This window comes from Camellia sinensis, chromosome 15, assembly GCF_055761805.1.
Source record: "Camellia sinensis isolate YWXY chromosome 15, ASM5576180v1, whole genome shotgun sequence".
NCBI lineage: Eukaryota > Viridiplantae > Streptophyta > Magnoliopsida > Ericales > Theaceae > Camellia > Camellia sinensis.
The window spans coordinates 137,008,613-137,035,880 of NC_138975.1; the positions used below are offsets into that span (position 1 = coordinate 137,008,613).

At 39.7% G+C, this 27,268-nt stretch overlaps 1 pseudogene; it reads right to left on the bottom strand.

Moving 5' to 3' along the window:
- The window catches only part of LOC114294500 (PR5-like receptor kinase pseudogene), a 41,940-nt pseudogene extending 19,546 nt beyond the window's left edge, over positions 1–22,394 (bottom strand).
- Positions 22,395–27,268: the final 4,874 nt, after the last annotated feature.

Genomic DNA, 27,268 nt, shown 5'->3' on the forward strand with positions numbered 1-27,268 from the left:
TGCATCTTGTGTTATCTTGTATCGTTTATCCTTTTACGCTGAGCAGCATTTAGGATCGTTGCCCTCCGGGGCTTTCTCAGGTTGCGTTGTGCGTGCACCTGGGCGGTTGTTTTCGGTCCTCTCCTCACGTTTTCAGCGTAGTTAGAGTGTCCTTTCCTTACGCGATTTCAGCATGTTTGGAATTCATCTTAGCTTGCATTGTTATGCACGCTCCTTTCCGAAACACCGGGATATGTCCCTTTGTTTCTCCCTCTTTAGTTAAGAGCATTTGGAATACGTTCCAATGCTTGAGCCATTCCGAAACACCGGGATATGTCCCTATGTTTCTCCTTCCTTTTTGAAACACTGGGATACGTCCCCATGTTTCTCCCTTTTCGGTTAAGAGCATTTGGAATACGTTCTAATGCTTAAGCCATTCCGAAACACCGGGATACGTCCCTATGTTTTTCTTTCTTTTCGAAACACCGGGATACGTCCCTATGTTTCTTCCTTTTCGGTTAAGAGCATCTGGAATACGTTCCAATGCTTGAGCCATTCGGAAACACCGGGATGCGTCCCTATGTTTCTCCTTCTTTTTTGAAACATCGGGATACGTCCCTATGTTTCTTCCTTTTCGGTTAAGAGCATCTGGAATACGTTCCAATGCTTGAGCCATTTCGAAACACCGGGATATGTCCCTATGTTTTTTCTTCTTTCCGAAACATTGGGATACGTCCCTATGTTTCTCCTTCTTTTTTGAAACACCGGGATACGTCCCTATGTTTTTTTTTCTTTCCAAAACACCAGGATACGTCCCTATGTCTTTTCTTCTTTTCGAAACACCGGGATACGACCCTATGTTTCTCCCTTTTCGGTTAAGAGCATTTGGAATACGTTCCAATGCTTGAGCCATTCCGAAACACTGGGTTATGTCCCTATGTTTCTCCTTTATTCCAAAACACTGGGATATGGCCTTATGTTTCTCCTTTATTCCAAAACACTGGGATATGTCCCTATGCTTCTCCTCTTTTCTGAAACATTGGGATATGTCCCTATGTTTCTCCTTCTTCCCAAAACACTGGCATATGTCCCTATGTTTCTCCCTTCCCACCTGCATTGTCATGCACACTTTATCTACGTTGTTATGCATCCCCTTCGCATTGTTATGCGTCACACTTAGGTTACATTGTCATGAATCCCTCAACTTGCGTTATTACGCACTTTTCACTTGCGTAGCTATGCATATTCCTAACAATATTGTACCTGTTAGGTTTCTCTCTTTTGCAGGCACGATATTGTATGTACGGTTTATTTGAAGTTGGTGCGACCAGACGAACCGAACAGGTATTGTATCTTCTCCGTGTGAGACGTAGCAAGAATTGTAATTCTTTTACATCCTTACTGCATGAAATGTAGTTTTGCTTTGCATTCTTGCTTAAAACTGTTGCATTTATTGTGAATATTTGCTTCATTACAGTTTGCTACTTTGCATGATCATGAGTTACGTTCGGTTTTGTGCATGTCATTTTTCATTTTGTCCCTACCTGCGGGCCCGCTTGCGGGCCCATCTCTTGTTAATCTCACCTGTTTGTCTAAGTCTTCGGCCTTGTCAAAAATTGGTCGTCTCTGGGCTTTGACATTCACTACTGTCACTTATGACTTTTGAGTTCTGTCAAAGAGGGGCAACTGTAGACACCCCATTTTTGACCGACCTTAAGACTTAGACGTCATCGATTGAGCGCTCGGTGATTGCGCATGTTGTGCTCGTTTTGAGGTTACGGAGTCTCAGCTGAGAGCCTTGCCTCCAGACTTTGGGACTCTTTTGTGCTTTGCCTCGATTTTCGAACCAAGTTCTATTTTTTCTTCCCGAAGGGAGGGAGAGGTCTTGTAGGCCATCTCTCAGTAGCCGCAGGCTACTTTTCATGGTCGTGGGCCACTTTTTCCGTTTGGAGACCAGTTTCCGATTTTCAGAGCCGTCGACCGTGCGCATCAGTTCGGGACCGCTTAACTTTCTCCATTTGGCACGATTTTTGGCACACACCTTGTTTCCTCTCTCTAGAGGGACACTGTGGCCTGGGAGACCACCTTCGTGGTCGCACGCCACTTTCGATGTTTAACAGCCTGTTTTCGGGGCACCCGGCTGCGCGTTTTGACCCCCGAACCCTCGTTTTGCATCCGTCTTGGTTCATTTTTGGCATGGACCATGTTTTCATTGTTTTGGAGGTGGTACAAGGGTGGGAGACCATCTTTTCTCCTTGGAAACCACTTTTCTCCCGCCAGCTGGTTTTCTTGTCAAGAAGCTGGTCTCCTTTGTTTTTAAGCCACATTTGCTGGTCTCCTACCATACCACAAGCTTGCATTCAGTTGGGAGACCACCAAATGGGCTGGCCGACCAAATTTTTGGACATGAACCTTTTGAACTGGTCGGTCGACCAGGGGAAGTGGTCGGTCGACCACCTGAATTGGTCGGCCTGCCTCCCTCAGCTTTGTCTCTGTGAGTTGTTGCCAGCTGGAAGGCATAGACTGGATCCTCCATACACGTATGGAGGATCTTCAACCATGGTTTTTAGCTCCTTTGAGAAGCTTTGGTCCCTTTTGGCTATAAGGGAGCGCCTCCCCCTCCTTGAACCAGGTTCAGAAGCTCTTGGAAGGTATACAATATATCTCTATCTATCTCTCTATATTTTGGGTTCAAAAGAGTCTTATTCTTGACCTATTACACCACACCTCTTAGCCACACACCTCCACCATTGTTTTAAGGTTCTTGGAGGGTCTTGAGAGGTCTCGAAGAATTGGTTTTGGGTTGGAGAGGTTGCTGGTCCTTTTGTGCTACAAGGGTAACACACTTTCTCCCTTTTAAGCCTTTATTTTGCTTCATCTTTTAGCTATACTTGAAAGCATATTTGAGCTTTGGTGTAAACTGAAAAAAGTCTTATTTTGAGGCCCTTAACATGTTTGTTTAAGATCATTTTTCTGTTGGGGGTCATCTACCCCCTTGTATGCTTCATTTTACCTTGTTTTGAGCAATGCCTTGGAGCATTTGTGTTGGCCTTTGTTTGGCCTTTTAGCCACTGAAATATAGTGGATTTTTAGTGGCTAGCATGCTGTTTTGATTGCCAAAATCAGAGAGGGGTGACCCTCTCTCTCCTTGTTTTATTTTCTAGTATTTTTGGCCTTACAAAGGAGCTCTTATTTGCATGCTTCCAAGCCATGTTTTAGGCCATTTTTGATGAGTTTTAGGATCTGCATAGGCTCTTTCCAGAGCTCGTTTTGCCATATTGGATGTCCATCTTGCATGTGTAGAATAACCCTCTTCATAGCATATCAAAGGAGCATCTCATTCTTGCATGCATTAACCATGTTTCAGTGGATTTTTGGGCTTTATTTGGTATGTCATACCTCTGAATTTTTTTGGTTTAGTGGCCTCTTGATTGGCTCACATGCTTATAGTGCAAATCCTCTTTACTAGCTTACATTGCATGCTATTTTGGCCTTTGATTCGAAAACTTTTTGGCCATGCCTTAAACTGATTTTGTGCATGTTTTAGACTATCTTAGCTCTGTTTTTGGGCCTCATGGTCGAACGATGTTTGCTATGCATGGTTGTAGTTCAATACCCTTGCCTAGCTTTGAGTTTTGAAGCCTATTGCATGCGTATTTTGAGGTATTTCCATGTTTTGGCATCATTGTGAATCATATTTCAGAGCTTATATGTATGCCATATTCCCATGTTTTTCACTCTTTAAATGTGTTTGAGAGTTATACATGAATACCTCATTTTTGGACCATTACATGAGCTTCATTTCCATGCTTTGCAAGCCATCATTTTAGTCCATATTTGCTACTATTTTGGCCTGAATAGGGACTTCTTGAGGCTAGTTTAGCCATTTGAGCATTGCTTTGCATGCCTATAGTGTAATCCACTTCACTAGTTTCGGTATTTGGGCCATCTAGCATGCATTGTGTGAGGTGTTTGCATGATTCGGGACCATCTTGCATGTCATTTTAGAGCTGGAAAATATGTGATTGTATGCCATATTTCATGCTTACCATGCTTTGGTGGAGTTGCACTTTGTGCCTTAGGTTTGGTCCCTTGCATTTGTGCATGTTTGCATGTGTGTTGTTGCTTCGTTTTCATCATGTTTGGCCACTGATTTGGGTGTGGCCAAGGCCCATCCATCTTGGTTTAAGTCCATCTTGCATTTTGTATGCCATATAATCCATGTTGTTGCATGTTTGATCATTACATTGAGTATGCCTCATTCATAACATCGCGTATGTTAGTGCATTGTGTATGCATGCCATATAATCCATGTGCATTGAGTATGCCATTGATTAGTTCATAGCATTGTGTATGCCATTTGCATGCTTGAATGTCATCCTTTGTATGTTTACATCACTTAGTCGCATTACATTTAGGATTGCATACTAGAGTTGCATTTTGTACATGCCATGCCATTCTATTTGTTGCATTGTGTTTGCAGTAGAGTTTAGTCCAAATACGGGAAACGAGGAATGTTTCATACTTCAAGTGATCAAACGTGCCTCGATTCCCGGTCACCGACACTCTTGACCATCCATGATGGAGTTGTTGGTTTTAGTTGTTTATATGTGTATTCATGTCCCATTGAGTCGTGCAATCCGACTCCTCGGCCATCATGTATCGAGATACGTGATTGGTGGCACGAGGATCGGGGACTACACTCCTTGGAGCTTGTGCAATGATGGGGAGAGTGGTCATGCACACATATATTGAAAATACTTTGCCATGCCCCTTTCTCACTCTCTGTTGCAGCAAACCGGAAACCAGTAGCAAAAAACTGGTCAACAACCTTCTGGAGCTTTGTACAATTTTTTGGGACCAGTTGCAAACAGAGGTAAATTGGGCCATCGCGATGGATTTCCCGACAAGGCGACTTGAGCATGCATGCATCCCTATCATTCGGAATAGAGCTAAGGCAGTCCATTTTGTTTAATTTGCATGCTAGTTTCCTTACTTAGTTAATTCGTTAATTAAGTAATGTTGTGTAATAATTAGTTTAATTAGCTTAGATTAGCTAGTTTATTCTGTACTATTCATTTGGACCCTCTGAGGAGGGCAATGTTGTAATAAGTGTGAGTGTGTGTGTATGATGCATGCCTTCCAACCCCACGTCTTTCTCCCTTTTATTTACCAGCTTATGATGGTTAGTTTAGGGCACGTTTCAATTAGCATACTTATGCTCGCATGTTTGCATCCATTTATCTGTCTTGCATGCACCTGACTCGGCGTATCATACTAACTGCATTGTATCTCAATTCCGAGTTGAACACTTGTATCAGTTGTTGCATTTGATATGCCATTTTAGAATAGCTGAGCCTATCTTAGTTGCATTTTTGCATGTGTTGCATTAGGTATTTCAGCATAGTTAGGATTCATGCATGATTTCTAATTAGCTTCTTTCTTTGGCTTGGAGTATTCGGTAAGTATTTATGCTTTAGCATCCTTGCATGCGTGTGAGTGACTGCCATGATAGCATGCTTACTATGAGGCTATTTGCTTATGTGATATAACTGCTTGAATACCTGTGGGTGAAGGTTGGGTTATTTGAATTGGAACAATTCACCAATTGAGAGTTTTAAGCCCACTTGAGAGTGGCAAAATCATGTTTTCTTAAGCCCACTTGAGGGTGGCAAATCCACGTCTTAGCCTACTTGCGAGTAGCACCATCAAACCATCTTTCAAATAAACAAACATGAAATGTTTTGTTCCAACTCAAACGATCCAGTCTATACTTGTATGTTGTGTGCATCACATAGTAATTCTAGGCTAATAATCGGAATACGAGCACATAATGTTTTCAAAACTCGATATCATGGTTAGTAGAGGCCGGTCTTTCATTGGGTGAGCGGGGGTGCTCACGAAGTGACCTTCCCCAATCATACCCAAGTTCTCGAGCCAAGGCAATTTTGGTGATGACGGACACGTGGCCTTAGGCACGAGTCAGGGTTTTCTAAATTTCTCCAAAATAAAATATTTAGGTGGCGACTTTGTATCTGGCAAAGCCGTCCATGTTTGGCATTTCTTTCTAAAAATCAGTTTTTCAAAACGATTTGTCGGATTTGGACTCTTTGATGATTCATCAGTCTTGCATTGCACTCCGCGAGATTAGATACAAGACTATGACATTGAGTCCAAACTGTAGTAAGCCCCAACGAACAAAATGGGATTTCTCCCGGGACGTTCGGGGACGACTACACACGCCCACACCATAATCGTCCTCATAGCTTTTTCATTAAAAGCTTTGTTCGAGAGGGCGAACTTTTCTGGGCGAATATTGAAGTAGGCAGTAGAGTTGGGACAGTTTGACATCAAGTTTCAATCCAGAACCGCGATAAAAGCCCAAGCTTTGGCAGACTTTGTCGCAGAATTCACACCAGGAAGTCATCACATTTGTCCAGTTGATAATTAGCGACTATTACAAACCAACTAATTAACTAACTATTCTAGCTAATTAATTACCACACAATTGAATAACTAGCTAATCTAAGCTAATTAGTTACAAACCGAATTAATTAATTAAACACTTAACTAATTAATTACAAAAATTACTAAGCTAACTAGCTAATTAGCTAAGCAATTTAAATGAATGGCCTCGGAAAGCGAGGAATGCATGCATGCTCGGTTGTCCGCTTTCTCCTGAAAGTCCGTTACTTTGCCACCGGTTGCCTCTGTTTGCATTCGCCTTGATTCCTGAACACCGAACCAATCTCCAGGTTGTTTCTGCTCCAGAACCAGAACAACTTCTGACCACCTCTGAGCCTAAGAACTGTCGGCCACTTAAGGAGGCTGTAGGCCACTTGCCCTGGTTGGTCAGCCACTTGCTTCTGCATGCTCCAATTTTGCTGCAAACAAGGAACAATAGAGGCAAAGTAAGGTCATTGCAGGATATGTGTGTACAACCACCCTCCTTATCATTTCTCAAGCTCAAAGGAGTGTGGTACTCGACTCTCGGGCCACCAACCGAGCATCGTAATGCACGATGGTCGAGAAGCCAAGTTTGTACAAGTCAATAAATGCACAAATAGACTCGATGAGCCTCCACCCTATCATACACGATCAAGGGCGTTGATGACTAAGAAATGAGGCACGCTTCATCACTTTGAGTATGAAACGCCCCTCGTTTCTCATGCTTGGATTAACGTCCGATCCAAACATATGCAATTCAACACAAACATGTTATCTTGGCATGTTTTACTTTGATTCATTTTGTTTACTCGTTTTAGATTACTGATTAAGTCCTTTAATCGGTTAAGTCCAAAAAGTGAGAAGTCCTCTAATTGGAAAGACGGACCAAGCCACAAGCGCCTTGAGCATGAAAGAAGCATCATGCTGTTGGTTAGTAGAAACCCTCAAGAGAAGGCTAAAACCATTAGGCATGAACGCCTCAATTTCATGCTCAAACCAACAAAGGGCTTAAAACTACTTTCAAAAGTGATATAACAATGAAAGATGGAATGCAATGGCACATATTCCAGCACTGAAATAGGATGCTAAATGACATCAAAGCATGAAAATGATACATGCAAGACATACTCGGAGCCATAAGCATCAAGACTAGTGAAGAGCATCACTCTAGAAGCATGCAATATTAAGCACAAACAACCAAACCAGCTCTGGACAGAGCTTAATCATGCTAAATCAGAGGTTACAACATGCTGAAATTGAAGCTCAAATAGCAAGAAATGCATACTCATGTATTGGCCCATAAACAAGGCATAAAGGCACAACTCTCAAAGCCATAAATGAGTGGAATATGTGAGAGTGTGACTACAGTATATGCTCTAAAATCATGTATAAAATGATGTCAAAACATGCAAACATCGCATGCACATGTTAAAGGCCCCAAAACTCAAAGCTAGTCAAAGCCCTTTACACTACAACCATACTAAGAAATGCTCAAATGACCTTAACCATTCAAAACAGACCTAAGGCAAGTCGAAATAGAGCAAAAACATGCTGGAATTGTAGCATAGATGGCAAGAAAAATATGCTCAAGTATTGGCTCACAAACAAGGCATGATGCTCAACTTCTCAAAAGCATTGAAAGAGTGATTTAAGTGGAAGTATGGCAAAGATGTAAGCTCTGAAATTACATACCAAATGATGCCATATCACACAAACATCACAAATAAGGCATGCTAGGGGTCTCAAAACACAAGACTAGCAAAGCCAACCATGCCATAGCTATACAAAGCAAGCCCCAAGAAACCAAGACCACTCGAAAGAGTCCTAAAGCATGTCAAAACAATTCCAAAAATATGTTGGAGTATCCAAAATAAGCTAGAATGATAAGCCAAAACACTAAGCATGCAAGGCTAATGAGTGAGATTGCACTACAAGTCTAAAAACCAAGCAAGAGGTGACTCAACCAACCAAAATCAGAGTTAGAGCATGTTAAATAATGGCCAAAAACATGCTGGATTGGAGCCAATACATGCTAGAATTATAGGCTAAGACATGAAGTATGTTAGGCTAGCAAGCAGGATTACACTACAAGTGTATGAAGCATGCAAGAGGTGACCAAACCAGCCAAAAACAGAGTTATAAGAGGTCCAAAAAGTCACAAAAACATGCCCAAACTAAGCCTCAAAGAGGATAGAAACACATGCTCATTTGGTAAACCAACAACACATGCTAACAAGACGAGAGGAAGGGTATTTGGGACCTCAAAACAAGTTTTCTACCACTGAAATTCCTCTGGAATTCAGTGGTTAAAAGGCCAAAACAAGATGGTTTCAAAAGCTTTAAAGGAAGGCAAGAAACTTAGCAAATAAGCCACTAAAGAGGGTGAAACACCCCTAACTCTAAAAACACTTTAAACTACCATTTTTAGCGCTTAAAAGCAAACGTTTTTGTAGTTGAAAGCTAGGCCTAAAATAGCATGCAAAGGTGGCTAAGTAAGCAACTAAAACAAAGCTTCAAAGAGAATGTGGCTTACCCTTGAAGCACAACAGCCATAGCAGCACTTCTGAGCCAAAACCAACTTTAAAAAGCTCCAAACAAACCTCAAGAAACCTCAGCTCCAAGGTAGGAGTGTTTAATCAAGAGTCTCTTTGCAAATGCACCAAGAATTCCCACTTTCAAGCACAAAAATATAGAGGGAGAGAGAGAATTCTAGAAAGAAAGTAGATTTTTTTGCTCTAAAAATTCTGAACCCCCAAGAAGGGGAAAGCACCTCCCTTTTTATTGAAATGCAAGCAAGAGCTGGCTTGAATCCCTCCTTACACGTGTAGGGAGGATGCATTCAGTAACCAACAGCTGGCACAGCTGGTACCAAAAATATCTGCAAAAATAGAAAAATGGCCGTCGGCCACTTCAAGTGGCTGATCGGCTACTTCCACTAGCCTACCGGCCACTCCAAGTGGCCTACAAGAGGGAAAAGTGGCCTACAGCAGCCAAAAGTGGCCGACAGGCCCTCCCTTCCCTCCAGGCAAGGGGCAACAAGGTATGGTATAAAAACAAACCAAAAAGAAGGGAGTTAAGAGGCCCCGAGACAAGGCGCTCAGCCAAAAACTCCGAAAACTAGCCTACCGGCCACGGCAAGTGGCCTACAAGAGGGAAAAGTAGCCTACAGCTACAAAAAGTGGCCAACAGGCCTCTTTCTCCCTTCAGGCAAAGGCACCAAGGTTCGGTCCAAAAACAAACCAAAAAGAAGAGAGTTAAGAGGTCCCAAGACAATGCACTCAGCTGAAAGCTTCAGAAACTTATAACGAGCACAAACATGCGCAATCACCAAGTGCACAAATGATGACACCAAAGTCTTGAGGTCGGTCAAAAATGGGGTGTCTACAGCTGCCCCTTAACCTCGCCAGGGCGCTACCCTCTGACCCGCCAAAAGGGGCTGCCCCCTGGACCCCCGTGAGCTGACCGGGCAACTCGATCCCCGATCGGCCCAGTCGAAGTGGCAAAACATGAAAGAAGGATCGAAACTGGGATCGCTGCAACCTTCCCACCTTAAAGAATTTCGTCCCCGAAATTTCAAATCAAACTACCCAAACAAAGGGGTTTCTAGCAATCAAAGCCACGCTATTTCATTTTCAAATCACAATACTAACTCTTAACCAAATTCCACCATTTCCACCATGGCTATATCATTAACAACAACCTCCCAAATATGCATAAACATGAAATTTCTTAAAAAGTAATGGCAACTCTCAACAACCTTATGCTTAAAACAACAACGCATATATCAACATGTGGTTAACAACTTTAAATACGTTTCGCTCAACACTAGGGAATATTACAAAGAAAAGTAACTTAAGCATTTTCAAACAAATCCGGATATTTGGAGCGAACTTCCACCTTTCGTTCACGTCGCTTCTTCAACCCCATGGTGTCTCCACAACACCTTTACCAACGGTATAGTTTTACCTTGTAGCACTTGCTCCTAGGTATCTAATATTTGAACCGGTCATTCTTCGTAAGAGGCATCCTCATCTACCTCCAAGTCAACCCAATCAAGAACATAAGAAGGGTCGGGTTCATACTTCCTAAGCATAGATACATGAAATACATCGTGAACTCCCAAAAGTTATGGCGGTAAAGCTAACCGGTATGCCGCTTCCCCATTTCGCTCTAAGATCTCAAAAGGCCTAATGAACCTTAGAGATAATTTACCACTCTTACCAAATCTCATCAAACCCCGCTTGGTGAGATTTTTAGAAACACATGGTCACCAACTTCAAAAGATAAAGGTCGTCTCCTCTTATCGGCATAACTCTTTTGTCGGCTTTGGGTCGTAGCTAACCTCTTCCGAATGAGAACAACTTTCTCAGTTGTCTCTCTAACAATTTCCGGACCCAGTAACGATGCATCACCCACTTCGGCCCAACAAACCGGTGATCTACTAGGTCGGCCATACAAGGCCTCAAATGGTGCCATCCTAATACTAGCTTGGTAACTATTGTTGTAAGCAAACTCAATCAATGGTAAGTGCCTATCCCAAGGCCCCTTAAAATCAAGGACACAAGTTCTAAGCATGTCCTCCAAAATATGAATGGTACGTTCCGACTGTCCATTGGTTTGAGGATGATAAGTGGTGCTAAGAGTCAACTTAGTTCGCAACGCCTCTTAAAGGCTTTGCCATAACTGGGCAGTAAAACGAGGATTCCTGTTCGACACAATAGTCATAGGGACTCCATGAAGTCGAACTATCTCTCTAATGTATAACTCTACCAAGCGTTCAACTGAGTCGCTGGTGCACATCGGAATGAAATGTGTAGACTTAGTCAACCTATCAACAATCACCCAAACGACATCATTGCCTCGTTGTGTTCTAGGAAGCCCAACTACAAAATCCATGGTAACACGCTCTCATTTCCACTCGGCTATCGGTAAGGGTTGTAACAAACCCGCTGGTCTTTGGTGTTCGGCCTTCACTTGTTGACAAGTAAGGCACATCGATACAAATAAAGAGACATCCCGTTTCATACCCCACCACCAAAATTGATGACTAAGATCATGATACATTTTAGTGCCTCCCGGGTGTACCGCAAGGCGTGAGTGATGAAACTCCCGAAGTACTTCCTCTCTACAAGATTCTGGTACAAACAAACGGTCTCTCTCTTTCTTTCTATTGGAAATCTTAACACGGATTGATTCCGCATCACGGTCTCCTCGTTGTGCCTCTATGATCTTACTAACCAAGGTAGGTTGAGCATTCAAAGTAAACAAGGTAGCACTCTCTCCGGACTCACCCAAGTGCAAATCAAACTTGCCAATAACATCTAGCATATCCCATTCCCGAATGGCCACACTTGCCAAACTATTCACAGATTTTCGACTCAAAGCATTGGCCACCACATTGGCCTTTCCTGGATGATAGTGTAACTCAAAGTCATAATCCTCCATAAATTCCATCCACCTCTGTTGTTGTAAATTCAAGTCTTTTTGAGAAAACAAATACTTTAGACTCTTATAATCGGAGAAGATTTCAAACTTCTCACTGTACAAATAATGCCTCCAAATTTTCAAAGCAAAAATCACCACTGCTAATTCTAGATCATGGATGAGGTAATTTTTCTCATGAGTTTTCAATTGTCGTGAATCGTAGGCCACAACTTTTTCCTCTTGCATCAAGACACAACCAAGTCCATCCCCGGACGCATCACAATAGACAGTGTAATTCAAACCCCTTTCCAGAATTATCAAAACCGGTGCGGTAGTCAATCTAGTCTTAAGCTCTTGGAATGACTTTTCACAAACCTCACTCTACACAAATTTGATACTTTTTCTAGTCAACCTAGTCAAAGGTGCAGCTAGTCTAGAGAAGTCCCTTACAAAACATCGATAATACCCTGCTAATCCCAAGAAACTCCGGATTTCAAAAACATTCTCAGGTTGTTCCCAATCCTGTACGACATCTATCTTTGAGGAGTCCACAGTTACTCCCTCTCTAGACACTACATGCCCCAAAAACTTCATCTCAGTTAACCAAAACTTGTATTTCTCAAATTTGGCATACAATTGGTGCTCACTAAGTAAACTCAGCACTACCCGCAAGTGAGTCTTGTGTTCCTCCTCGGAGGTTGAATAAATCAATATGTCATCTACAAAGAAGACCACAAAACGGTCCAAGTATTCCCAAAAAATTCTGTTCATTAAATCCATAAAGGAAGCAGGTGCATTGGTTAACCCAAAAGGCATTACAAAGAATTCATAGTGGCCATAACGTGTACGCAATGTCGTTTTCTGAATGTCCTCCTCCAGAACTCTCAACTGATGGTACCCCGACCTCAAATCTATTTTTGAGAAGCAACGAGACCCTCTAAGTTGGTCAAACAAATCATCTATTCTGGGTAGAGGATACTTGTTCCTAACTGTAACTCTATTCAACTTGCGGTAATCAATACACAACCGCAACGATCCACCCTTGTTCTTCGCAAAGAGAGCCGGTGCTCCCCAAGGTGATGTACTAGGATGAATGAAGCCCTTATTTAAAAGCTCTTGGAGTTGAATCTTTAACTCATGTAATTCGGCGGGTGCAAATTTAAATGGTGACATGGAAATCGGTGTCGTGCCAGACACTAATTCAATGGAGAACTCGATCTCCTGGTGAGGTGGTAAACTAGTAAGATCTTCTGGAAAGACATCCGGGTATTCACAAACTACCCTTGGCAACTCAACACGAGCCCCATCACTCTCATTATCCAAGAGAGTTGCAAGAAGGCCACTAAGATTGCTCCTTCTACGAGGGTCAACAACTGGCGACTAGGCTCTATCAACTCGGTTCCCCAGAAAATAGAAACGATCACCGCTCGAAGTGTACACCGTAAGTCTCTGACAGTAACAATCAATCATAGCTTGGTAAGAACACAACCAGTCCATGCTTAAAATGACATCAAAACTCAACATATCTAGCAACACAAAAGCAAACAGAAGTCGACGCCCGACAACTTTTATTTCACAATCACGACAACCCCAGTCTAAATCAAGTGTACCCCCAACAGGCGACTCTACTCTGAGTGGAGGCACTAACCGTGCTACCTCTAAACCCAATGCAGTACATATAAATGAATGAAATACACCCGTGTCTATCAATACATTAGCCAAAGAATTACACACAACAAAAATACCTCTCACAACTGAGGATTCTGGCAACTGCTCTGGCACGGTAACAGCATACACACACCCATGTGGCCCCTGATTAACTTGTTCCCTTCTCGAAGCATAGGCTTGTTGTACTGACTGAGTCGAAGTGGCTTCCTGATTAACTCGTGAAGCTTGGACTGATTGAGTCTACTAGTGGTTCTGAGTCTGCCTCGACCCTGATGCGCCTCCTAACTGTGGGCAAGTTCTCTTCATATGCCCCGGCTGACCACACTAATAACAATTAAACCCTTGACCTTTATTCTGAGACTGAGACTGACTTTGAGCTCGGTTAGGTAGTGGTAACATTAACTGCCCTCCTCCTTTTTGTGGGCATGAGAAGGATTTGTGACCCGGTTGGCCACACTTGAAACACGAGAAGCTACTTGATACACTTTTTCCCGGACCCGCACTAGGCAAAAGAAAAGTGGATCTAGACTGCTGTGGTTGGGACTGGGATGGATAGGTGTTCCTGCTCTTCTTGTTCTTCCTATAGTCTCCTTGAGACTCTTGGCCCCTTGACCTTGAACTCTGAAGCCTCTCCTCCTCGGCTTGTATGGAAATTTCTACCTGTGTCGCCGTCTCCACAAGACGGTCATATTCCCGAATCATGTTTTTGACAAGCTTGAACATAATTTTTGTTTTCAATTTCTTTTCAAATTCAATGCAACGGCGCTCTTCCGTTGCCATCAACTCCGGTGCAAATCTGGACAAACTAGAGAAGACCGCCTCAAACTCGGCCATGGGCATGTCGAGTTGTTTGAGGTCTTTAAACTCTTGTCTCAATCTCTCCCTAGCAATGGGAGGTATGCACTTATCTTGGAAAGCACCCGCAAAGGCTTCCCATGTCGGCTCCACTCTACCCTTGGCATATTTCCACCATTGACTTGCGTCTCTCTTAAGGTAGTAACTCACTAGAGTCACTCTTAGTTCACTGTCTTCGATGTGAAGCATCTCAAATGTCTTCACAGTTTATTCGAGCCACTCATCCGCTTTCTTGGGCTCGGGACCACTATGGAACTCATCCGGTTTGGCCCGCAAGAAATCTCTAGTAAGGAAACTCGGCCTTGATTCTCCACCCTCAACAAGTTCATAGACTCTCTTAAAGCCCCTTCCATTTCTCGAGCCAGGGCCCCCATTGCGGTTTGACCCGCTTGTCCCATCTACTCGGCCATATTAGCTTGGTCGAACCCTTCTTCTTGCACCAGAACCGTATGGACCGGTACCTTATGCACACCTCGGCAAGCCCTACCACGCCTCCCGCCGCTACCACCACAGACTTGACCCCTTCCTGACATCCAAATAATGGACACAAAAGAAATAATTTAGCACATTAACTCATATGTACTTGTAACTTGACTCACACGTTCGACTACAATAATCTATATATTTCTCTACCATATACACAATTCAATTTCACTCCACATAAGCACTTAGTCATGTAAACACATATAGACTATTCTTTTACGATGAAATCTGTCCCACGAAAAACCAAGAATTCTTAGTAGAACGAGTATTGATCAAGTACCCTTCTAATGAGGCCTCAAGGAATTTAACAAGCGTAAACAACATCCCAAAAGTTCAATCCCATACCCATTTAGTCACATAAGCATGTTATCACATAGTCAAACTTGGTAGCTCTGATACCAAGTTGTAACGCCCCAAATTTCTAGCCCAAATGATAATACAACAATCATGGCTCTTTCAAGGAAAACCGAATATAAATCTCCAAACTTACATTACATGATACAATAGTTCTTCATGCAACAATACATTAATCCAATAACAAGTAAATAAACAAATAAATACCTCCAAGGGTTTACAAGTTTCCAAGGCTAGAGCCTAGTTACACAAAACGGTTATTCGAACCCACACAAACATAGCCCTTGGCTTACACACAGAGTCACAGCAAAATGAGAGCATTGTATTCCCAACACACATACTTCCACGCCCCTAGTTGGGTGGGATCACCAAATCTTTTCCTGCACAAAAATCTCGTAGGGTGAGCATAAAACCCAGTAGGAAATTCTTAACAAAGTATATACATTTTATACAAGTCTCAAGAGATGAAATGCACATGCCATGCTATGCCCCTTTTGAAAACTATTATGCTCAATGATATCATGCAATTTCAATTGTTCAAAACTTAACAATTTATTTCGAGGGTGGTAAATACGACTTTGGTAATCCCTAGGTCAGTGTCTACAACAAGTGCTACTAATTTGTCATTTTTAGCGGTATTAACCAAAAGGCTCGATACCTATCCGCGCGGGTTTTTAGTCTTTCACCCCGGACACTCAGGCCAACTTATTCAATATCATCTACACCACCTATCAAGACTGACAACATATTTACCCCAAAATCATTCCATGAAAACTTGTTTCTCAACATTCTTTTCTCAATGCAAGTTTTCAAATCAACTTTCAAAGTTTAATGTAATCAAATGAATTGGTATGTCAATAACACAAGACGAATATAAATGCTTTTATTCCAATTCATCATCCAAGGAATAACACAATTCTCTCTTCTCAAGTATCCTCAACAATTAGTCATTTCAAGACTATTTCAACGTTTTGAACAATAATTTCCAAAATAAACAATAATTCTCATATTCCCTGAAATTCATCATTTATATAAATATAAATAAAAAATTTCCCAAAGATCCATTTATTTTGACACACAAAAGAAATATAACAATATCTTTCATGGATTTTCAGTCTCATAAAAAAAATTCCTAAATTCTAGGTTTTCTCACCAAAACTATACAACTCAAATCTTTTGAAAGAAAACTTTCCAAAATCATCTTTTCTTCAATCAACAAAGATCAAAACCCACAAGATCATTTTAAAAGAACAAGAGACAAACCCACTTTCAAAATCGCTCAACTTCTTGAATCAACAATCAAGTTTCACAGCTATCGAAAGATGATTTCAAAAATCATATAGATCTTGCAAAAACATATATATAACTCTAAGAAAATCCCTACCTCAAGTTTTGAAGAAGAAATAAGATAAAATCCCTAAAATCAACGGTGTCAAAACTCGATCTTCACCGCATACAATGAAGCCCTCGAGATGATAACCAACTTTGATGAAGAACTTAGGTCTAAATCCCAATGGATTTGGAGAAATCAAAGAGAGAAGATGACTTCTAGAGAGAGAAGCTCTCGATCTGGAATTCTGGAGAGTTTTAGAAAGAGAGAGGACTGAAAAAGTGATCTGAAATATCAGATTCACAAACTGATATAACATGGTCCGCTCGAGCGTGGAAAGCCCCGTTCGAGGGTCAAATACACTAACCCAGTACTTTTGCAGACAGGTCAAACTTCTGAAACCAAACATTCTCTGCTCGAGCGCATAAATGGCCGCTCGAGCAGACAAGCAACTTCGAATGCATTTTGCATTATTGTTTCGGAGGCACTGTCCCTCGACCACGCCAGGGCGTTACCCCGCCAAGGGGCACTGCCCCCTCGACCCCCACGAGCTGACCGGGTAGCTCAATCCCTGACTGGCCCAGTCGAAGTGGCAAAACATGAAAGAAGGATTGAAACCGGGATCGCTACACCAAATCAAATTTAATTTCATTCCAATCTATCTCAAAATTATTTATCTCATTTGCCCTCTTAGGATTTGCACAAAATTATGAATAAAACAAATTCTCTAAGAAACACATCTCTTACTACACGATATAATTTCTATCATGCTAAGACTACGTTTATTCCCAAACACATACAAAATAATTGGCCTAGGGCCCATCACTAACCTCACAAGTAGTCCATCAAGTAAGTGAAACAATCCAACTATAACTAACTTCGTCTATCCCAAGAAAATTTAGAACTAGTTTTACGTGTTCTAATGTCAACAATCCAAAGCATATCATCTTAGATTACTTTAATCATTATTAAAGTCTCAACTAGTAAGCACTCCACACCAGTTCTAACACGCTGTATACGGCTTAAACATAAACCTACACATGTATCTACATCACATAAGGCAAACCATATAAGCACATAGTCACATAGAGTACATACGAGTTACCCCTCCAAGATATTGACTCGTTCCACAAACATTCGAAGACTTCTAAATAGAAATAACATTGATCAGGTACTTTTCAAAAAAGACCTCAAAGAATTTCATGGACGCAAACCACATCTCAGAAGTTTAACCCTATATCCACATAGTCACATAAACATGTTATCACATAGCATATAAGACATGCAACATTTCTGACTAGCGAAATGAACCCATTGTGATAAAAACCACTTCTCGCGAGCCCCAACTATTCAAACCCGATAGCTCTGATACCAAGTTGTAACGCCCCCAAAATTGGGTAGGGTATATCTATTTATGCAACAAAACCCACCTGATAGACAAACACATATATATAGCTAACTATTCCATGCATTCATTTCCATTAAATCCCAAATGCCAAATACATGCTATTCACATCTCAATGCCCCAGTTCCAATCCCAAGCATACATTTTACAACAAGTATGAAATGGAAGCCAAACAGATAATAAGTGATCTACAGGCTTACAAATTTATCTAAGAACATTTTTGGTTACCCAAAATGGAGTTTCAACTCAACGTAAATAAAGCCCTGGGCTTACATTCAACAAATAACAATAAAACAAAAAAGAAGCCTCAACTCCGAGCCCTCCCAAGTTAACGCCTTGGCAGAGACATAGCACCCGTACCTAAAATGGTTTCCCTTATAGAGTGAGCCACAGCCCAGTAGAGACATACTACACAACATATGGATCATGACAAGACTAAAATGGAATATGCTCATGCCATGCTCATAATAAAACAGTTTATCTCTTTTTTTAATAAAGCATGCAATGCTAAGATGCAACAACATATATAAAATCATTTCCATTTTAAACCATATATGTTACATGAATATAGCCTCCGTAAATCTCTAGGTGAATGTCTGCAAGTAGGCCCTAATGCACTACCACAGTCATTTTTACCAGTAAACTAAAAGGCTCGACACCTAACCGCGCGGTTCTACACCCCTTACCTAGATTCACCAAGTATTCATCTTTTCGCAAACAGATACATTTCCAAACATATCTAAAAAGCAGATACATTTCCAATGAAATGAATATAATGCAATGTCCAATGCAACAAATGAGGAATGTGGTTCAATTTACCCAAGTCTCATGCTTTTCTACAACTATCATGGCTATCCTCCACCGATAGCCCAAAACAGATATTTCTAAATAGATATTTAAACAATTAAATTCTAAAAATTTTGATAAACACAATCTATTCCACATCTCATCAAATATGAACAACCACACTAATTTTCATATCACAATCACGTCCGGTAACCTCTCAAGGTCCATTTCTAACCGTGTCTGTTTTATTCCAACAAATACATCAAGCAAAATAATACCATTAATGCCCAAGAAAACATCATTTCTTTCCAAACTCATTCTCCAAGTATTATTCAACTATAACATCCTATTTTGATCAAAAGCCCCAAAAGTTAAACGTAATTCCTTTGTTTTCTTTAAAAATGCTCTTTTGGCCACAAACCGGTAAAAATTTCAAAACCAATCGAATCGAAGTCCGTTTTTGTTCAAATTTAAAACATAACTCTTTCATAACCTTACAAACATATTCCAAGTTTACACTTTCGCAATTTGGGCATCAACTTTTTATTTTTCTCAAAATGTCTCTTTTAAGAAATTAAATCACAAATTTTTCAAAAATTCTAATTAAATTATATATAACTCTAAGCTCCCTACAATCAAGTAAAAGTGCATAAAGAAGTGTAGGAAAAATCCCTACCTCAAGCTAGAAGAGGAAACAAGCAAAAATTCAAATTTTTGATTTTGTCGAATTTTGATCTCCACGGGTCAAAATGTTGCTCTCGCCAATCTCTTCAATTTGGCCTCAAGAACTAGGGTCAAAAACTCAATGGATCTTGCTAGATCAATAAAAGAAATAAGGGTTTGTGGTGGTGTTTAGAGAAAGATGAGAGAAATGAGGGAGTAGAGAGAGAGAGGGAGAGAGAGAGAGATGTTCTTTGCCAAGAATAAAGAGGAAACAATTAAAAGCAAGGGGGAATGGGAGTAGCCCCACGTGGGCTCTCTCATCATTATTATACTTTATTTTATTATATTAAAATATCTATGAATCTACATATGTGTATATATATATCAATTAAAAGTATATTTTAACATCATTAATGATAAAAAGATATAATATTTTCTTACCACAAAATGTATTTCATTTAATGGTACACACCATAAAATCAACTATCAAATATTTATTATAGTGCTATATAATAAATAATAACTCCCAAGGTGGTTATTATCAATCACATTTTGAAAGGACCAAACAATTAAACGTGAGTCGTTAAGGGCCGGTTTGGTAACGTTTACGTTTTTAGTTTATATTTACAAAAATTTTATAAACTGATTTTTGTTTTTTTTTTTTGTTTATTTTTAGACAAACATAAACTACAAACACGTTTGGTTTAGACAAAATGTTTAAAAAAATTTAAAAATATAAAAAAGAGTGAGAAATGGCAAGTGATGGTGGGTGGTGGGTAGAGACGAGTGGTGGCGGCGGAAGACAGTGGTGGAAAACGATGGTGGGTGGTGGTGGTGGTGGGTGGGTGCATAGGTGACGGTGGCGGGTGGTGGGTGGTAGCGAGTGGGTGGTGTGGTGGTGGTGGTGGTGGGTGGGTGGGTGGGTGACGGTGGCTGGTGGTGGTGGTGGTGGTGGTGATGGGTGGATGGGTGGGTGACGGTGGCGGGTGGTGGGTGGTAGCGAGTGGGTAGTTGTGGCAGGTGATAGTGATGGGTGGTGGTGGCAGGTGGGTGGCGGATGACGGGTGGTGGGTGGGTGGGTGGGTGACGGTAGCGGGTGGTGGGTGGTAGCGAGTGGGTGGTGGTGGTGGCGGGTGGTGGTGGCAAGTGGGTGGCTGATAGCGGGTGGTGGCAGGTGGTGGTAGTGGGTAGGTGGGTGACAGTGGCAGGTCGTGGGTGGTAGCAAGTGGGTGGTGGTGGTGGCAAGTGGTGGGTGGTGGTGGTGGCAGGTGGGTGGGTGGTGGGTGATGGGTGACGGTGGTGGTGGTGGGTGGTGGTGACGGGTGGGTGACAGGTGGTGGCGGGTGGTGAATGGTGGTGGCAGGTGGGTGGTGAGTGGTGGTGGCGGGTGGTAGGTGGTGGCAGATGGGTGGCAGGTGGATGGTGGGTGGTGGTGGTGGTGGTGGTGGTGGCGGCGGCGAGGGATGGGTGGTGGTGGTGAGTGGGTAACAGGTGGCTGGTGGTGGCTGGTGGATGGTGAGTGGTGGTGGCGGAAGACGGTGGTGGAAAATGGTAACTGGTGGTGGCTAGTGTTGGATGGTAAAAAAAAATAATTGAAAACTCAAAACGGAAACACATTTTTTGAGTTTACATTTTTTGGTCAAATTTATAAACTGAGACAACTGATTTATAAATCAAAAATTTACCAAACAACTTTTTATTTGAGTTTTTAAAATTTTTGTAAATATAAACTGAAAACTGAAAACGTAAGTGTTACCAAACGGCACCTAAACAAACTCAATTTAAATTAAATCTAAGTCACGGGTCTCACCCATAAGTCAAAGATGGTCCAATTATATACCAAAATAAACCCAACAAATTGATCTCAAATCATGGTCTTAAGGAATCTACTTCACATGATATTATTCTACATAAGCTTTGCAGTCCATAATGTTTTTAACTTCGAAAAACATCATTACATTGTTTCAACCTCACAGGATTCATTTTCTTATGATATTTGAATAGTAGAAGATGCGATGGGTGTTCTTGAAGGTGAAGATAAGAATGGTTCCAGGGGAATTTGCAAAGATTCTAGATTTCCTTCTAGCATCTCAATCACCTTGTTAATTGCCGGTCTATCTGATGGATTAGCTTGTATGCAACATAAACCAACTAATATCAACCTTCGTGCAACTTTTTCATCCTCTTCAGATTCAATCCCATGAAGTCTTATGTCTCCATCACATTCTAGCTTCTTGTAGATCGAATGTGGGAAATATAAGTCGCTGGTGTGATCAATTGATTCGCCAATGTTTTCCCTTCCATGAACCATCTCTAGGACTAGCATTCCATAGCTATAGACATCAGCCTTGTGCGATACTCTTCCAAAATTTATGGAGAAGACTTCAGGTGCTATATACCCAATAGTTCCTTGTGCATGCAACATGGATACAATGCTCTCTTTCTTGGAACACAATTTAGCAAGCCCAAAATTAGAAATTTTTGGACAAAAATCTTCATCTAGAAGAATGTTGTGGGGTTTAATGTCAAAATGAAAAATGTGCATTGTACAACCACGGTGCAAGTACTCCAATCCTCGAGCAATCCCTACTGCAATCTTGTGAATTGTTTTCCATTCTAAGTCTTCATTTGTCTGTTGTGATTTGTTGTTGTGTATGAACTTCTCAAGAGATCCAATTGGCATGTATTCGTAGATAAGAACTCTTTTGCGACCCTCGAAACAATACCCTACAAGGCTTACAATGTTGACATGGGAAGTCCTACTAATGCTTGCGACCTCATTTATGAACTCTTCTCAATTACTGTCTTTTGTTTCATTTAGAAGCTTGACAGCCACCAGACATCCATCAAGAAGCTTACCTTTGTACACATCACCATAGCCGCCTTTCTCGAGTTTATCTTGGAAAAAAATTGTTACTTTCTTTATTCTTGAGTAACTATATCTTGTGGCACAAGGGATCCATTAAATTTAAAGAAAGCTTCCACATTATCATCTGTCATTGTTGATTTCCTCCAAAAGAATATCAATTTGCATGTAAAGGTTTTCTTTGTAAACTAGAAAATCAGAGATGGACAAGTGACTAAAATTGCTGCTCCAACAGCGATTAGAATGACTACTGCAAGAATGAAAGAAGTCAAGTGGTGTTAAAATCTCTGACCAGCCAAAAACAAGTTTGTGAAGTAATGCAAGAATTATGTTAACAAAAATCAAAACTAACTCAGTTGTTCACAGAAAATTACTACGAACAAATATGAATCATAAACTATGTTCTAGTTATAATGAAATTGATCAAACCTTGAAAAAAGAAAACAAAATGATTACAGTTTTTATGCATTACTAAATTAAGGAAAGACATAGAATAAACTTTCAGTAGGATACCTATGGCAAGATTCAAGGTCAATTGTTTCTTTCCACCTACAAAACATAACAACACACCATTAACTAAGGTTATGCTTGGATAGAAATTTAGAAAGGAAAAGAAAAAAGGGGAGTGAAATGTACGTGTATTTCATTTATATTTCACTACTTTTTCTCTTTTCCTTTGTAAATTCCTACGCAAATCAATAATAAAAATACCAATCTAAAGAGACATAATTTTGAAGCAACAATGCCCACACTAAATGAATAATTGCCGCCCAGTCTCGATAATAGAACATTTTCTAAGCTTGTTAGAAGGCTAAATGAAATAGTACATGTAACGCCCTGTAAATCAACCCATTATATATATATATCATTGACATGCATTATTTAAAGAAAACAATTTATTAATTCATTCATCAGAGTATTACTAAATAAAAGCTTTACATGTAACATCGAATAAAATGCCCTACAGGCTTACATCTTTCCAAGCCAACACTTGGATACAAAAAGATGAGTTCTAACTCAATACAAGAAAAGCCCTAGGCTTGGATGTTTACATGAACTAATAAATAAAGACAATTAACTAAAGATAGTCTTCAAAATCCAAGTCCCTTCCAAGCTAAGTCCTTGGAGGTAGCTTATCACCTGAACCTGAAAATGATGTTCCCATATAGGGTGAGCCACAGCCCAGTAGAAATATACTAAACCACATATAAGCAATGAATAAAGCAATAGCATTCAACAGATGGTTAACCAAGATAATCAATTACTCCGTTTTACAGTCTCATGACACTATTGTCTAAGACACGTTTTACTTTCCAACTTTATCAACATGGCTCAGAGCCTGGCCAAACTTACCACAATGAATTATGTATATCATATTCACATTCCTCCAATATCAACAAACAAATGAGACTCAAGCTCAAATCAAAACACTTCATACTTCCAGTTTGACACACATTTTAGTGCTGTATCAACAAAACACTTCAATATAGATAAGCACACATAAAAGTGATGCTAATGGAGTCCATCCCCTATCTCCTCCCAAACAAAATCCGGTTTAGAGGTCCATCCCCTATCTTCCCCTAAACCGTGGAGTACATCCCCTATCTCCTCCCACACAAAAAAAAGTATGTAAACACATAACATATACATCACACAATCAATACACATAATGTCTGTATTAATTCAACAGTCAAAATTAATGACTCAACTAATGTGATTAGTTTCAGTTATACCTAATCCACATGCATTGTCTACAACAATCACGACTATCCTCCACCGATAGCCCAAAACAGTTATTTCTAGACTTGGAAATAAATATATCAACAATTCCAAAGGCGAGTGATTTAAATTATCCAACTACACCATTTAATCAATAAATTCCCCAATTCCCTTAAATTAATTATACAAATTAATTAATTAATACAACTAGGGTTTTTCCCAAAATTACCAAAGTACCCCCAACATATCAAAATACTAAAACTTAGAACAAAACTTATAAGATGGAGTAGGAAATCCCTACCTCGAAGAAATAGCCCCAAAAGAGAAGATGGAGATGAAGACCCAAACTCCAAAGTGCTCCAAACTACCAACAATTCAGATTAAATGGAAGCCCTCGACCCACTCTATCTTTTTAATAAAGGATCTAAGGTAGAAACTCACTCTAAGTAGATCAATCCTAAGAGAGAAGGTGTGTAGAGGAAGAGAAAACTCGTACCTAGGGTTTTGGAATCTGAAAGGGAATGAAAAATTGATTTGAAACACGTTGCTGCCTATTTAAACCTGACAGGCTCGCTCGAGCGAAGACTTGGTCGCTCGAGCGACCAGACATAGAAAAGCTATGCTCGAGACAAGAAAACCTTGCTCGAGCCAACAACCCCAAAAGCTCGCTCGAGCGAAAAAAATATCGCTTGAGCGAAGAACTCAAACTCTCAGGTCTGTAACCAGACACACGCTCGAGCGAAGGAACTATCGCTCGAGCGAAGAATGAACTAACTCGCTCGAGCCAAGAATGCAAAGCTACTGGTCCAAACCAGACGCAAACTCTCGCTCGAGCTACCAAACCCCGGCTCGAGCGAAGAACCAAAACAACATCTCGCTCGAGCGACAAACTCCTCGCTCGAGCGAAGATCCAAAATTCTGGACAGCAACACTTGGTTTCTAAACCCTACCAACCTTAAACAAACCTGCCCAAACACATCCTATAATTCCAAATTAGGAAATAAGGGACAACAACAACAACAAATATACAATGACAGAATCTACGGAACCTAAGTCCGGATACAATAATCAAACGGGAAAAGACCGGGGTCGCTATAGTACAAGTTTGATGTTTGTCACTTTTGTTTTTCTCTTTTTAATCTTCTATTTACATGAATCTTTTTTTCGTACTCTTTATCACTTCTGGGAGTAACATGACATTTCAGTCCTTTAATAACACATTTTCCTCCAATCTAAAAAAATAAATAATTAAATAGCACATTTCCCCCTCTATTATTTGTTTTTGGATTTTTTTTTTCATTTCAATCATGATGTCACAATTCTCTTTTCTAGCTTCTTTTGATTTTACCCATAACTTTATCACATAGAATTTTCAATAGTGAGATTTCAACAACTAACCCAAGATTAAGGACTCATGAGTGGAAGGTACTCTTATGTCAATAAACAAAACTTGTGAAGATTTTGGTAAAACCTATTGTTATACCAGTGCAATCCTTCAAAAAGTATTTGTATCTCATGTAGTAATGACTTCCGAAATTTAATCACCATCAAAAAATTTAAAATCGCACTCCCTATAAAGTCTGTGTAAGGATAGCTCTTCAAATTTTAATATATTTTCTTATTAAAACAAATCATTTGTAACCACATCTTAAAAAACTTTACAATAAACAGAGAATACTGTATATTTAGTTGGTATGAAATTATATTAAATAACTTTTACAATTTTTTATTTTATTTTATCTGTACTCTTATAGTTTTTTTTCAATTACATCACTTTCAAAATGTCATAGGCTAAAGTACATAAGCTTATGAGAAGTGAAAAGGAAGTCTCCTTGATAATTTAATGGGGGAAACTATGTACAGGTGGAAAAAAGAGAAAAAAAAAATTATTCATTTATGAACAGATACAAGTAACACTTACACATTTACAGTCTTTCATATATTGCCACATAATTATTTGTACATTTATAATTTTTTTCACCTTCTCTTATTTGTACGTAGTCTTCCTTTATTTAATTGACCCAATTGGTCTATATTAAATAACTAGCGTATGCCCGTGCCTGAAGGCACGACGTAAATAATGTTCGGTGTAAATAATATTGGGATTAAAATGTAGTTATAATTTCTACGTATAATGTCAATTAATTAATTAATTTAATGCATCCTCAACATTTAATTAATCATGGGGAACATGAATATATTAGAAACAGTGTATGCTGCCACCACACATAAGCCAATTTTGTTTGAATAATTGTAGGTATCATTAAAATTTAGGAAAAATTAACCCAAAAAAAAAAACTTAAAATTTAATACTTGTAACAAAATAAACTATTGAGTTTTTAATTTTATAAATTTAAATATTAAATTTCTGATTTATTTTCAATCTAAACTATTTGCATGTTTTCAATCTAAACAATCTGAGATCTTTTACGTATTTTACTAAATAATAAATAAATACCATTAACAATCCAAGCAATTTGTCGGTAGAAAGAAGTAGCCATCAGTCCTTTGTGGGGTCAGTCTTTCACATATTTTTTTTGCATTCCTATTGAAAAAAATAATAATACACCAACACATTTTGCATTCCTATTGAAAAAAATATATATATCAACACAATTTGAATAGCACATAAAATAAACAAAGATGTGATAGTGGCCAAGCATTTGAATGCGCAACACAATTAAGAAAACCGACCACTATCTCTTTTCTTACTCTGTTTCTTTTCAATTTCTTCACCATGTCTTCAACAAGGATGAAGAAATAGTCCATGAATTATGAGTGAAAATTTAAATTGGGTTATAGAAATAAAATAAAATGAAACAAAAATAATGACCTATGAGAGACATGCGAGTTGAAGAAAAAAAAATTAAAAAAAAAATGTTGAGACCCAAACCAATGTCAACAGCCCCGACAAACCAATGTCAAGACCCTTGCCTGACAACGCAAAAAAGAAAAACAAATATATATCAGTTTAAGGTTTAGAAACACCAACCCAAATACATAACATAACTTAACACCAACCCATATAAATTGAAGGATGCATAAATAAAAAAATTGAAAAAAGAAACAGAACACAAAAAAAGAAAGAGAAATCTAAATACATATCAGTTTAAGGTTTAAAAACGCAAATCCAACACAAACACATCAGTTTAAGGTTTAGAAAAACAAATACAAATCCAAATCTTAGAAACACAAACCCAAATTGATGGGTCTCTTTTGCTTTGATTGAAAAGAAACATAATGATTTTCAATGCTCTGTTCCAATGCTTTGTGTCTCTTAAGCTTTGTT